The sequence below is a fragment of the Dendrobium catenatum genome, unplaced genomic scaffold (genome assembly GCF_001605985.2).
Source record: "Dendrobium catenatum unplaced genomic scaffold, ASM160598v2 fragScaff_scaffold_384, whole genome shotgun sequence".
In the NCBI taxonomy this organism is placed as follows: Eukaryota; Viridiplantae; Streptophyta; class Magnoliopsida; order Asparagales; family Orchidaceae; genus Dendrobium; species Dendrobium catenatum.
Genome location: NW_021318846.1, coordinates 1254626 through 1262757, shown reverse-complemented (window position 1 = coordinate 1262757; position 8132 = coordinate 1254626). Strand labels below are relative to the sequence as shown.

Sequence of the window (8132 nt, the reverse complement as noted above, 5' to 3'; positions counted from 1 at the left end):
TTTCCTTTCAAGCCTTTCCCTTGAAGGTTATAGGATCTTCAAGTTCATGACCTAGCTTTTGGTGATATGATCAATCATTGGGTTACCTCAATTTAACATGTCTTCCAGCCTTCTTGGGTCAGGAAGCTTGAACTCAAATTTCTTGAAGAGATTTATAAAAAATATTTTAAAGACTTCCCTTTTGAATGAATAGGTCTATTTTTGAGAGCTTGAAACTCCTCTCTGTTCTCTTATAGAGTGAGATTAGAATAAAGTCTTAATTATTCGTTCTAAAATTTACTAAATTAATTATATTGAGAAGGATGAACTAGATTTTCTTTTGAAATGTTTATAGCCTATTTTCCTTTGTCAATTATTGACACTGACTTGAACTTCTTCTCTAAAACCTTTCATGGTTACAATTTCTTTATCTGTGCTCCAAACTGGTCTTTAAAGAAGAATAATTGAGAAGCTTTTTCTAGGAGATTTTTAGATTTACTTAATAGTTTTTCAATATTTTTATAGTGAATCTTTTTAACGAAAAAGTCTACTAGGCCATGTATATTCTTTAGGAGTATCTCTATAATATGTTGCTCTTAAAGTTGAGGCTCGTACTATCAAAGTTTAACTAGGTTTTTAATTTTTTGGTCACTAGATCCCTGACGATCACATGGAGACGTACACCAATAAAGGTACAGACTGAACCATTTGGCAACTTTACATAACATTAAAAAGCTACCTCATATAAACTATTGACAAAGTGCTTGAATAATAATGTATCATTGTCTTATGCATTGGAACTATTGGCTCTGAATTATGCTAAGTCTTATTTAGAGTTTTTAGTACAATTAAATTTTTTGAATAGAGGTGGAATGAATCCTTTATAATAAGGAACTAAGTCATATTCTTCTAGGTAGGGTCCAACTCTTAGAACGGATGAAAAACCTTGAGATTATGGCTAAGCTTGTTTTATTTGCTAATATACTAGCTGCTTTATATTTACTAAGTGTGTAAATTATTTTGACTTCAAGACTTTAGTTTGATTTTCTTTTACAAATTCCTTATATTGATTACAGTATTGAACGGACTATATAGAACTGATTGAGAGTCAAAAGCATCATTCACCTCCTCAACCCTCTATAGCTAGACCATCCACCCAGTCTGAAGCAACACCCACCACAGACCGCCTCCTCAATGTAACATGTATGTAATGAATGTTTTATATTACTCATATATTTTTAGAGGTAGTGTTTTAAGCCAAAGTTTTGGGCAAGTTTCTTCAGTTAAAGCAGTCCACACACAAAATACAGGAAATCATATGGAACAGGTCTAATGCTCTATATGTTTCTTAGAATACAATCTAAAAGGAAGTGAATGATATGTAGTTTAGGGAGTTTGAGGTTGGTGAGTATCAGTGATAGTAACATCTATAAATTTTAATTAAGCTAATAAAAAATTATATTCTAATTTTTTGATATATAGACAGATTTATATTGGTTGTTAGAACACAATGCAAAAATAAAAACAAATTTAAGAAACGTAGATCAACTTGCTGATGAGTGTAAATAATCTTATATTTTATATATTAAATTGCTAGTGAAACTGTATTACTTTAGTTATATTGTACAGGAAAAATCTAGGAAAGGCAAGGAATTCTAAGTAACATACAGTGTTGCAACATCAGGCTATACCTTTGCAGTGCCATCACTAACACCCTCAAAGTACCCAATATAGATGTAGTAGTGCCTAGTCTTTATTTAATTACATCATAACATTAGAGGATTCAACACTACAAAGCCCTATCTCTGTATGCATAGTGTTGCAGTGTCAATTTCTAGCACCACCAAGCCCATGGGAGTGCCATGTGGACACCGTAGTGCTCAATGATTAGTAGTGCCATAGTGTTATAGTTATAACCAATCAGGAAATGATTTGCTAGTGAAGTTATTCATTGATTCTTTAAATAGTGGGTCCACCACTGCATTTGTTCATTTTATAGGCATCACAACAGAAGTGTTTAGAGCATCGCAAAGCTAGAGTCCATTTTTTGTATTTTTTTATGAATAATTTATTTGTAATGTTAGTAGGAGAGTTTAGTCACTTAGTTAATTTCAGTCTTCATAGTGCTTCTCTATAATTTTCTTAGGAGTAATAATTTAGGGAATTCATGGAGCACTAGATCCACTTCGAAATGTGTTTTATTTAAAATTGTAAAGTAATTCTATAAATTTAAGGAGTGTAAAGGAAGATCATTAAGCCATTCGATATTATCTTTTCTTATGTACTTTCTTTGTTTAATGTAATTAAGAAAAGTAAGTTTTCTTCACTTATTTTTCTTGTCTAGCCAAATTCTCTAATTTTGGATTAATGGTGTAGAAGGAATGTCGAGTACTAATAAATTCTCTTCATCAATAATTTATTGATACTTTTAATATATTAGGTCTTCATTTAATGTAAATAGTGGCCATATATATAGTTAATATCAATTGTAATGTGGTTCCTAGGAATAAGAAAGTAGGCATAATAAGTTATATTAGATTGGTATAATGCAAGCATTGACATAGTGCTTGAATACACCAAATTTATAGAGTTGAATTATAATGAGCGATTGTTTTAACAATACAGGCTTTACTTACTATTCCAATATTTTCATAGAGTGGTAGACTATAGGAGTTTAGAGTGGCATTGAGGTTGGAAGGTTTAATTTATCCTTTATCTCTTCATTCTCAACTGAGCGGTCTATGATGCATATGCTATGAATAGTACCAATATAAATGAGAATCATTATGAAATATATTGTATTTACATTCCATCATTCCTAAATATTTTATCCAAAACTATTTCATTTAATATTTTTATTTTAAATTAAGTGATTGAATCTCCACCAAAACTTGATTTTATTAAGAAGCATAATTATTATAATTTTAATAGATAATACTAGTATTTGTAAGTAAATAGTCTTCCTCATTAGATCAATTACTTGATTTAGCATGTATATTTACATATATTAAGTGCTGTTATATATATATATATATATATATATATAACTTTTATATCAAAGATAACCTAAGCATTGTTTAGGGACGGATAGAGCCCTAAATTATTTTCACAATTCTTAAAGTTACTCCCCCACCCCAATCAATTTTTCAGCCTCGTTGTCAGAAAAGAATTTCTAAAGGTTTTCAAAAAAAATGACCATGTCTCATTTTGGAATTCGTAATGCTGCGGAGGGGATTGTGACTTTAGGCGATGAAGTCATTAATAAGAGTACATGTTTTAGATATCTTGGATCTATTGTTCAGAGTGATGGTGAAATAGATGGGGATATTATAAGCAGAATTCAAGTTGGATGGTTAAACTGGAGGAATGCATCGAGCTTGTTATATGATAGAAATGTACCCATCAAACATAAGGGAAAATTTTATAAGATGGTAGTGAGGCCTGTAATGCTTTATGGTGCCGAATGTTGGCCATTAAAAGAGAAGCATAATACTAAGTTAAGTGTGGCAGAGACGAGTCTGCTTAGGTGGATGAGTAGCTTTACCCTTAGAGATAGGATACAAAATGAGCATATACAGGAAAAGTTTGGAATAGCTCCAGTAGAAGAAAAGATTAGATAGAGTCTCCTTAGATGGTTTGGTCACATAAAAAGGCGGCCTTCCGATGACCCGGTTAAGAGAGTAGAGGTATTAGATTTGACTTGTGTTAAGAAAGGTAGGGATATACCTAAAAAGTCTTGGTTAGAAAATATTAGGAATGACCTTTCTTTATTAGCTTTAAATGATAATTTGACTTTTAATAGGACACAATGGAAAAAAGGATTCATGTAGCTGACCCCACGTAGTGGGATAAAGGCTTGATGTTGTTGTTGTTGTATTGTCAGAAAAGAATTTATTTTATTTGTAAAGTTTACTATATTATTGAATCAATTAAAAAATTATTCTAACAATATTCTTTTATTCTTTTATTTTATTTTATGGATTGTACAATTGTGGTTAAATGCATAGAAGCTATAGAAAGGAACAATCTCTAGTTTTCTATTCAAAAATTGAGAGAACCTTTTCTAAAATTAGAACCATAAAAAAGATTTTAAAAATAACTAACCCTGTTAAAGACTTAGATCATTTTAGACCTCTTAAGAATTCTACAAATCCTATGGTAGATAGAATTTGTTAGAGCATAAATAGACTTGTCGTCGAAGCTTATAACTTTGAATGAAAACATGTATTCATTCAAATGGCACCAAATTGTCAATTTGGGGGAACTTCCATTGAAGATCCTAACCTTTAGCATGTTTCTTCAAAATTTGAGCAATATTTAAGTATAATGGTATTAGTGATGATGCCATTAGACTTAATTTGTTCCCATATTCTGTAAGAGACAAGGCAAAAATGTGGTTAAATGTTTTACCCCCTAGTCTCTAATACTATATGAAATGAGATGTCCACAAATTTTTTCAAAAATATTCCTCACCTTCTAAGACTGTCAAACTTAGAAATAATATTATTTCTTTTACTCAATTAGAAGGAGAAACTATTTATGAGAGCTGGGAGAGGTTCAAGGAGATGCTTAGAAAGTGCCCATGCCCTCACCATACCTTACCTAAATGGTTGACAATTCAAACTTTTTATAATATATTGGTATGATCTTTTAGAGCCTACTGATAGGGTGAATCCTTAGAGATTGATAGGAGTATATAAAATAACAACAAATAATTCAAGTGTCCTGCTGATAGGGTGAATCCTAAGAGAGTGACAGAAGTCTATATAAATGATTCTTTATCTATTTTGACTACACAAGTTACAATAATATCAATAAAGTTAGGCAATTTAAGCTTAAATTTTTATTCATCTTCACATTTAAAAGATAAAAGCTCAATGGAAGAGAATGATATCCAAGAGATTTAAAATATAAAATTGACTGGAAGATAAAACATTCTCTGTTCAAATACATATAATCCAAGTTGGAAGTATCACCCAAATTTTAGTTGGTCAAATAATAATGGTGGAAATCAATAGAATTTTAGTCAAGATAACAAAGGAGAAAATTAGTATAATCAGAATCAAGCTAATAATTATCCAACACCAACTTATCCTCTTGGATTTAATCAATACAATTAGTAGGGAACTACAAAGACACCACTAGAATATATTGTCAAGTAATTGGGAACTCAATTTCTAAACCAAGCCTCTTCAATGAAAAACTTGGAAATTTAATTAAGACAGCTTGTAATTTTTATAAGTAGTAGGCCCATAGGATCCTTACCTAGTAACACTAAAGTTAATCCAAATGAGAAGGAAAGAGATACCCAAGGGACCCAATTGAAGAGTAGCAATCTTCCACCTTAGCCAAATGAAATATCTGTTGCGAATATGATTCCAGGGAATAGAATTTTGATGATAACAAATACTTCTGTTTCTCTACGACATCCTTGCCTACTAACATTTCAGGTCCATAAGATCATACTATAATTGAAACAACTTAAGATTGGGTAGATTAGGAATGAGTCAGTTTGTAATGTACGACATGTGTCTTTTATCTTTTCTTGAGTCCACTGTAACATTGTGGGTCCTAATGCTAAGTAACCTTGCACACACACACTTGGGGGAAAATTTCTGACTATTTTAGAGTTTTTTTATTTTTTATCACATCATCCAAAATGATCCAAAAATTGGCTTGGACGATCAGTTAAAAATAGAAACCCTAATTAGGGCATGCTAGTTAAGACAACCATAATTAAGCGCATCGTCTTGGATGATATTTGTATCGACCGAGATGATAGGCTCAAATCAGAAAGCATCTACCGCTAGATCTATTTAGGTACCTTTTATTTTAGCACATCAACCTAAATGATGCAATATAATTATGTCTAAATTAATCTGATGATTAAGAAAAGTAATTAAAGTTTGATTGCTCGATCATATCGTTTTGGATGATCGCAGGATCGGCCAGGATGATCAGTTCACAAACCTTAGTTATTCCTGGACGATCAAACATCAGCCTGCTTCTATTCAGAGCAATGTTCTAGATGATATGTACTAAATTGAACTAATTGTCTAGGATGATCATGAGATCGGCCTAGATAATCAAGTTATTTTTACATCGTATAGACATCCATTCAGGGCGATGTTATGGATGATATTCAATGATTTGTACTAATCTTACAAGATGATACTATCACCTTGGATGATATGAACACAAAACCTTATGATACTAAATCATCCTAGTTGATTAAAATAAATTTGTACTAATCGTACATGATGATATTCAGATCATCCTGGATGATAAAATTGGTTTATTTCAATAAAGAGCTATTTTAAAATTATTCTGTGTAAGACCTCTTATTTTACCTAAGAGAGCATCTTTTGCTGTTGTCCTGTTCTGAGAGAGCCAAGAGGAGAGGGAGAGCAAGGGAGAGAGAGAGAGAGGATCTTATGAGGGGGAGTTTTTGAGGGGTTTTCACAAAGGTTACTCCAAGCAAGGATCTAATGTCATCTTCTCCTGTCATCATCCCTAGTTCCTTGGGGGTTCTAACAAGGTATACTTTAGCATCTGATCGAGGTTCTCTGCCTGCTTCAGGAAGAAGCAAAAAGAGTTAGGTTCTCTTCCTGCTTCTGGAGGAAGCAAAAGGAGTTGAGTTCTCTTCCTCACTGGGGTCAATGGAAAGGAGGTTTGTAAAGGCTTATCTGCCTTATTGTGGGGCCAAAAGGAGAGACACTATGTTTAGTGCTATACTTGGAGGAGAGGCTCCGGGGAGTGGACATAGGTCAAGTTGACCGAACCACTATAAATTTCTGTTTTCTTTATTACTGCTTCCACATTTAATTTTTTCACTTTTATTTCTTTGTGGTGAACTTTAGTTTAAGTTTGTGCTTTTTCTTAAAGATTTTTTAAAATACCAGTTCACCCCTCTCTTGGTTAGCCTTGGGACTAGTTTATTAGGGCTTAACTTCCCTATCGAACTTTCAATATTTAGGTAAGTAAGGCCGAAGACTTAAAACTTAGCGCTTTTGGGAGGTAACTCATGTGTGTGTTATGTTAGTACCCTTTATGTTATGAATGTTATATTATGTTTTGTGTAGATCATATATTGTATGAGCCTTTTATCATTCTTAGAAAGCATATGTTTGTAGTGTTTGTTTATAAATTTTATTTACATATTAGTAAACTCCCTTCATTCTTAAAATGTTATTGTCTGCCAATTACTTTAATTAACCCTTATAAAAATGATAATTAAAAATTATATGTGCTTTTTATTAAAGAATTTTTAAAATACCAGTTCACCCCCCTCTTGGTTAGCCTTGGGACTAGTTTATTAGGGCTTAACTTCCTTATCGAACTTTCAATATTTAGGTAAGTAAGGCCGAAGACTTAAAACTTAGCGCTTTTGGGAGGTAACTCATGTGTGTGTTATGTTAGTACCCTTTATGTTATGAATGTTATATTATGTTTTGTGTAGATCATATATTGTATGAGCCTTTTATCATTCTTAGAAAGCATATGTTTGTAGTGTTTGTTTATAAATTTTATTTACATATTAGTAAACTCCCTTCATTCTTAAAATGTTATTGTCTGCCAATTACTTTAATTAACCCTTATAAAAATGATAATTAAAAATTATATAAAATTAGGATAATAAATAAATCATAGATCCTAGTTTGAATGAACTTTGTATATACTTCATATGTTGGAAAAATTAATACTTAACTCTTTCAACCATTTGAGCTATTGTCATAATTTAGATTTATAAGCTATACCTTTATTAAATTAACTTTTAAAATTTTAAGATGAATAATTCATAATAAAAATTATATATGAGTAGATTAAAATTTGAAATCATAGCTAACATTAAGATGAAATTAGTAATCTCATCAAGTCCTTACATTAAATTCATTAATATTGCATGAAGGTATAAAGTAGAAGCTGATATTTAAAATCATTAATTATGTACTCCACAAAAGAAAAAAAAGTAGTAAAAGAGTTCTCAAAGAAATAAAAAAAAAATAAAAGAAAAGGATTAAAAGAAAAAGTTGAGTACATTAAAGAATTAGTTTCAGTGAAAGCTTAAGACTGCAAATATAACCTTATACATAAACTTTTAAGGATAAGATAGGAGAGATAATAAAGCTTAAGATGAAAAAATTAAAGTATAA

The 8132-nt window shown here is 31.2% G+C and overlaps 1 pseudogene; it reads right to left on the bottom strand.

Moving 5' to 3' along the window:
- Positions 1–4466: 4466 nt before the first annotated feature.
- On the bottom strand, positions 4467–4579 carry LOC114579428 (annotated as a pseudogene).
- Between the last annotated feature and the right edge of the window lie 3553 nt (positions 4580–8132).